At 33.8% G+C, this 7,820-nt stretch overlaps 1 protein-coding gene across 1 annotated transcript in view; it reads left to right on the top strand.

Moving 5' to 3' along the window:
* Robo1 (roundabout guidance receptor 1) overlaps positions 1-7,820 on the top strand; it is a 1,008,058-nt gene that overhangs the window by 38,215 nt on the left and 962,023 nt on the right. The window lies entirely within an intron of this gene.

Here is a 7,820-nt window from a genome sequence, read left to right as displayed (position 1 = left end):
GGGGAGGAGGCAGAAATCCTTAATAAATAAATAAATTAAAATAAATAAATAAATAAATAAATAAATAAATAAAACAAGAAGAAAATGTTTCTAACACATTGCTTTGAGGGAAGAACAAGGTATCCCTCCTAAGAGAATGGGTTCCAAAAAGCCAGTACAAGCAGTAAGGATAAGTCCTGGTCTCACTGCTGGTGGCCCCACAATCTGCCCCAGCCATACAACTGTCACCCACAGTGGACCTAGTTCTGTCCTATATAGGTTCCCTTGCCATGAGGCCAGAATTGGTAGGCTTCCATTGGATCAGGTAAACTGTTTCAGTGGGTATTCCCATCATGCTCTTGCCATCCAACCATCATGCACTCAAGTTTCTGGTGCCATAGTTTCTTCTCCTAAAACACATGCATGTATTTAAGTGCTGATATTAGAAGGAAAGTACACTTATCATGTAATAAGCATTACTTTAACACATTTATGGATTTTACATTATGGAGGATGTTGTGACACAACTTATAGGAAATGGGAAATTTTACACAGATTCCTAGTTATTTTATTTTCTGCTGTTCCTTCTAAGAACAGAACTTACGATATATTTCTGCAAGATGCCTGTGACTCCTTACCATCAGATCTTCAACTGATGCACTGCTACAAAGGCAAACAAAACACTCATGCACATGAAATAAAATACATAATATTAATTAATTAAATATCAAAGTATCTTAAATGATGGTGATAAGATACTATGATATTCCATAGATATCGTGCTTGCTTTGAAGGAAGAAGAAAGCATTTTAGATAAAATATATCTATTCATGAGCTCTTTTTACAGCAAACAATTTAGGTTGAGAATAGGCTTTTCCCCAAAAAAGAGGAAAAGCAAAAGTTGATTTGCTGGTATCACATGTAAAATAAAATAAGTGCCACATTCAGAATTAATTTTATGACAGAATATTCAAAACTTTTGATTACATACATGACTTTAGTTGCATTGAAATGATTGCTTAGCAGGTTATTATTTATGGACATAGGAAATGAAATACATATATGACCATTTGTAAAAAACAGTGTACTCCACAGTTGATTTTTAAATACCGTGTCTAATAAAACACAAAGGAATGAAATAAATGAGAAACATATGCTCCCCAAATCAAATTTACTCACATCTTATAAGGAATATGATTATTAGGGAAACGAATCTGCTGTTATGTTGATGGAAAAGAATGTATATGATAATGCGATGCAGACTACTTGACTACCCAGCCATAGAAGCATACTTGACACTGATTACATGAGGAAATAAAATGTTACCTTTGGCTCTCCTAAAGAAGTGTGTATGTAGATAATACTCAACTGAATCCTTGTGAATTTGCTATAACATTGACTTTCTAATAAACTTGGCACAGTGTAAGATTGTACAAAGGGCAATGGCTAGCAAGTTCTGTCATAAGAAGTCGTAGGGCATAAAATACGTTTCTGGGAAGATCTGCTACTTTATTAATTTCAATTGCTCTTTAATTAAATCTACATATGCAGCAGTGAAATCTCCCAAATCATCAACTGATGCGTATTTAGCCTCTGGTCTCGGTGACATTTAATTAGTTAGCAGACAGCCAAATGCCAACCGTTCATTTCTAGTGACAGAGAGTGTGCAAGGGTATTTTGCTCTTCTCATCTACTCCTTCACATAATAAAACTTGACATAGTTTTCACAATGGTGCAGCACAAAATGAAGGGCAAATTATGAATAAAAACTTGGACAATTAGAAACGAGAGAAATAGAGGTTGTGTGTGAATGTTAACACAAAAATATTTCCTAAATGTGTCTTCATTTAAATGAAATATAGTTCTCCATACAATTGAAAACAATTCCCACCAAGATAATAATGCGTATTTCCTTAAAGAGTATTTCTGCCAAATAGCTATAGAGTATCAGGCCTTAATTGTGGTTCAGGTTGTTTCCTTTTACCTCATATGGAAATTTTAATTACACCACAATTCAGGCTGAAAAAGAAGTCCTTTTAGGGAGGGAATTTCCAGGCAGAGTTTAGATTGTGAGATGAAGTTCACACTTGCTAAGGCCTGTGTGAATTTGATCCTGAGAGCTAAGGTGTTGGATGTTGTTCACAACATAGTGGATCCAGGATTTAGTCAGAGGCTGTGGTGAAAATCAGCTCTTACAATGAAGGCACTGATAATTATATCCTAAAAAATTGGAATGAAATGACATTATCACAGAAATAAAATAGGAATAATGTAAACATTAGAATTAGGAACAAAATACCATTATTTATTAAGAATTCATATTTACCATTTTTTTGTATATGAACTGTGCTACAAATGGATATATTTTCAACCTGTAAAATATTTGTTTCACATTGTACTCATTTGACGATATGTAATTATTTTCTTTAGAATATTATTTAATTTTTAAAATTTTTCCTCTAACAGTCACTTTCAGGTGGATTATTATTAAGACTCTGTGGAACGTTTCACTTATAAATAAAGAAATAAATCACATCCACCTATAATTATTTCTGTAAAAATTTGACATAGAAGGATTTTTATCAAATGGTTTAAGACAGAAGTTGTGTGTGTGTGTGTGTGCGCGCGCGCGCGCTTGTTTTTTGTTTTTTTTAACCAACACAGTTTTTTTTTTTTTTTAAGTCAAGTTCTCCCCCTATTTGCAGGGTTCTGTGCAAGATGCTGCAGTGTATTTAATAGGTTCTTCAGGGTTACAGACAATGTCCAGTTCAGACTCTGTGTCTCCCATTTACTAGGAATCTTTGATAGAGTTACTCTTAAAGATTCCACGGAGTTTGCTTTGCATTAGATTTCCATCTCGTCAGTAAAATGTTCCCCAATTCCAGTCAATTCTCCTAGTTCTTTCTCCATGTCTCCCCTTGATTCTGCCTGATCCCATTCCCACATACTGTGAGTCCACCTGTGAAATGTCTTCTGTTTCTTTATCCCATGGAGATCCTTGTGTTCCTGCTTAAGCTCTCCTCTTACTTAGTCTCTTTGAGTCTGTGTACCATAATTTGATTTTTTTTAATTACTGAAACAATAATTTTTATCAAATCAGTCAAGATGACTGATATTAAATTATCCTTATTTGTTTTGGAGCTAGCATTTTCTAAACAAAAATTGAAAGATAAATTATCATAAAAATCTTTCGGTATTTGGTCTTTATTTTTATATCAAAACAACTATTAGAGACAATAGACCTTTAGTATGTCTAATTGCAAATACACTAAATGTGATTTAATTCTATATAGTGCTCATCATAGTTTGTGTAATTTTCTTTACCTCTTTAAGTTCCCCATCACCAAAGTTACCAATGAAATCCAAAGAAAATATAATACGGTGAGGAAATATAGATTGAATCTCAAAAAAATGTAATTTGAATCTTCTAAGTTATGATTTGAGCTATGTGTCATGTCACTTTTCAAGTGGCATTTCAGAACTGGCAAGTGCTTTTTTTGAGGTGAAGTTCTGAGGCTGCTAAAATCTTCATACTACTAGAATGATTTGGTGATAGATAACTTTCACTATGAAATGAATTCCTGTTTAAAGAGTTTATGGCTAATTAGCCATTAATAACAGATAATGAAAAGGTTAATGAATAATATTGCATATATATTTACTATTATATATATTCAAAAGACAGTCTTCATTGATGTAGATACACACACACATACATACACACACATTTATGTGCCACATATGTACACAGTGAGGCACAATATCCTCTCTAGGATTTAGCAGCCTACTACTAAGTATATCTGTGGATAAATGTGATAAATACTCAGGGTGGAATTATTTTTGTAATCTGAAAGCCTTGAAATGTCCTGAGGGATCTTGTCCTAGAAGCAATACAATTTAAAATTCATGAAGCTTTGCCTTGCAAAATTACATATTATTTTTTTTCTAGAAAGTATGAATTGTTTCCAAAACAATACTTTTATAAGCAACATGTATTATTTCTAAAATGCACATTGTTTTGAAAAATATCAGTGTTCTCTCTGTTTTTATGGAACTGATATTTGTACTGAATACTAATTGGGCTCATAAAATCAGGATCTACATTTTATATGGTCAGACTTGTGAAAAGAGGGGCAGCTATAAATAATTAAAATACATAAACTTTAGTGTGGGGGATGTTTCATATAGTGGTACCAAACAAATTGTGGGGAATCATTTTCCCTCTAGAAGTCATCGAGTGCGGTTTTTTTAAAACAGCACACTAACTGAAGACTGGTCAGACACACAGTCATTAGTGGTGTGCACATCGGGTACTTAATAAATCTACGTGCATAGGTAAGGAATATGCATATCCTGCTTTAATGTGTGATGCTGCTGTCTGATTCCTGAATATACATGGATCGTATATTAAAAGCCTTCTTTAAAACAATTGAATGATTGATACTGAAACATTAATTACATAAAAATCTCATTCTATTGTCTGCATTTACAATAGCTAAAAGAACATTACAAATGCCTTAAACCAAAAAAAAAAAAACTTATGTCTGAAAACAGACACAATTGAATATAGGTTCAATCTCTAGCTTTTCCTCCAGGTTTATTGATTTCCTTCAATTAATGTTTGCCAGCTAGTAAATTAACATAGAACTGGAGGCATAATTCTTTAGTGGATCTTGGACAGTGAGTTGTCCTTTCCTTGCAGGTTTAACACCTCTCAAGCCCACTGCTGGTAGCTATATTTTAATTCAGTCTAGACACTGACATTGCCCAAGACTTTAATGACAGGTCATTTACAGCAAACTCGTGCTTCAAGGCAAAGGTGTCTCACCCAGTGACATCTCATCAATAGCAATTCAATTAGTCCACTTTAAGACTATGAGACTGAGCATACACTGTGTGGCAAAGCACTCTGCGAATTTGCATTTAAAATGGCCCTATTATTCTCTCGCTATTATATTAATATTATTACTGAAAATTTAATATCAGACACTTCCATTTTGGATTTTGCTGTGTATATGCCTTACTTCATCAACACAGATAGGATGAAATATTTTGAAGGCCAATTTCATCTGCGAGACACACTGTCAGTCAAATACTTGCAAGGTAAAAAAAAAATTAGGGGGACACAAGAAAATCACAATTCATAATCATACAATCTGTAAATTGTTTCATTGTAATTTTAATAATGAGCATTACTAAAGTTCCAATTTACAACAGAGATTAGATTAAAGATGGATGGATGATAAATAAATAAAAATAAAGTCTCATCCTTAGGGCCAAGGAATCATTAAGTTTGTACTTTGTAAAGACTTTGTTGAAGATGACCACATATATGAAATCATGGAGTCGGAGTGAGGGACCAAAGCTGGAGTACAAAGTCCACAACTAAAACACTCTGTCCCAACATGGGTCCTGCGACAACAATTAAGTTTAGATGTTCTCTAGCATCTCTTTGTCTGTGATTTCCCTCTTATGCTCTTAAGACAGCAACAGTGCTTAAACAGTTCCCACCCTCTACACAACTGATGAACTGTAAGACATGCCACATCCTGAGTTCTTAAATTCAGGTAGAGAATCCTGTTCTCATGATGATTGCCAGGTTCTCATTTGAACTGAGCCTTCTTTTGTTATTTCACCAGTTGAAAAAAAAAAAAACCCTCTAATTGTGTATGTGTGAGTGCATGATTGAGTGTTATGGATGAATTGATTTTTAAAAAACTTGCTGTCCTTCTGTAGGCTTCAGTGTGGTAGATGAGCAATGCTGCCAAACAAACTCCCAATATGGCTGATAGAACGAATAGAATGTGTTTCTGAAAGGTATTAGTTAAAGTAATGTATTTTAGGGACTATGTCAGAAAAGTTGTTTCTAACTGCAGATTGCAAAAGACTCTTAGGAATTATCTTAACTTTAAACTCTTTATTGTCATGCTTAAAAAAAGAATTGCAATTAGCTTGAGGCCAGGATGATTAGTTACAAAACATAACATCATTGTATTATGTGCCAAAAGTTACACAATGTCATGGTATTTCATTTATCTTCCTCTGCTACGTTTAAGAGGGAAGTAGATGTCTCCCAAACTGCTGTATTACCTGAGCATATAAAGGAGATTATTCTCTCATTTATATCATTTATATCATCATTGTGTGAGGTCTATTAGCTCTCCAGTGAATTTACACTCAGACATCATTAGCAGAAACTGGGCTTGATATCAGTGCTATTTCTCCAGCAAGGGAAAGCAATGTGTAACGGTTGCTTTAGGCTAGAAATGATGTGATGTCGGTGTATTTGCAGAGTTTATGGAGAAGCAGTAGCTGAGCTCAAGCTGGAATGATGGTGAATGAGCAAAGGACGGTGAGGGAAGTCACTGACAATAGTCAAGAACTTAATGTGGTGTAGTGCAAACAGCGAAGGTTTTGAAAGGTGGCTGGAATCGCTAAGACAAATAAGTCTGAAAAAGTAAACTGTGACACACCACAGATTGCACACTGGGTATGCTGAATCCCCGATTCTAGAGCTTGAAATATTGCAATCTCCAAATCTTTTTGTTGAGTATCAATAAAAAGTGAAAAGCCCATGCCTTGAAATTCTGTTACATGTACAAAGTTATTTAAAATAATAAAATACTTTCAGGCTACATGCAGAAGATATATGAAATATAACCAAATCTTTATTCCTAACATTTTTCAAAATATATAGGAATACTGTATATTTAATAATCCAAAATCTGATTTTTTTCAGGTTTCATTACTTTTCAGATAATTCAACCTGTATTCCAAAATTTAGTGCCTGAAAACACTTTTACTTATTTCTATCTTTGTATATTGGGAACTGAGCATTATTACAGGTTCCTTCTTTTCTTGGTTTCTTATGGGAGAAAAAGTCAAGATTTCAGCTGTAGACTGGATATTATCTGAAATTTTGACTCACAAAGTAACTGAGGTTAAGTTTCTGCTGCCTTTACCCAGGAGCTCCTGTATTACTTTCCAAGGCCTTTCTGACATAGCCAACTGTCTTATGGCATAGACAGGTCCAGAAGACAACACACGACATGACTGAATCTCTTTCTTTGTAACATAGTCAGGCACATGGCATCTGTTGACTTTTGCCATATTCAGTTAACTGAAAGAAAGATACTGAAAAATAGGAAGCAAAACAAGTCTATGATTCTAGAAGATGTTGATCTTCCTGAATGTATTACATGCTCTCCTGGTATAAGGGGAATGGATAATAGTACATCAATTTGATGACTTCATAAATAGCAGAATGAAGTGAGTTTTGGAGTAGTCTGATTATGAACTTATTTAATTACTCTAGAACTTAAAATCTTTAAAGGAAAAATTACTGCTTTGAGTGTCTGCTACTCCCAGTCAAGTAGGGAAAATAAAGCAGAAAATTTAAAATATTGCCGAAACAAGCATGAAAGCCTCTAGATAGCTCACAGGAAGCAACAAATGTTAGTGGCATGCTAAAGCAAATATCAGAGAGGGATGGCAAGATGACTGGAGGGGTAAGATACCTGATGCCAAGTCTGATCCTCTATGGTGTTCTCTGGGTGTGCCTTTACACATACACATACATACAAATGAATGAATATAAGAAAAGTATATTTGATAAAAAATAAAGAGAATGTAATAAATGTTAAGCTGTGAGATATAGTTTTATTTTAAACTAAGATACGTTATTGCATCAATTTAATTCAATAAACAGGCATTAGCAGGGAGATTTTCTAAAAAATTAATTTCTAGCATATAAAAGACATAATTGCATTCTTTCTATACTTCATTATTGAAGTCACTCGAGTTATACCACTTTTAAAATATTTTAATTCATAAATCAAAAT

This window comes from Microtus ochrogaster, chromosome 2, assembly GCF_000317375.1.
Source record: "Microtus ochrogaster isolate Prairie Vole_2 chromosome 2, MicOch1.0, whole genome shotgun sequence".
In the NCBI taxonomy this organism is placed as follows: domain Eukaryota; kingdom Metazoa; phylum Chordata; class Mammalia; order Rodentia; family Cricetidae; genus Microtus; species Microtus ochrogaster.
This window is presented reverse-complemented; position numbering and strand designations above follow the sequence as displayed.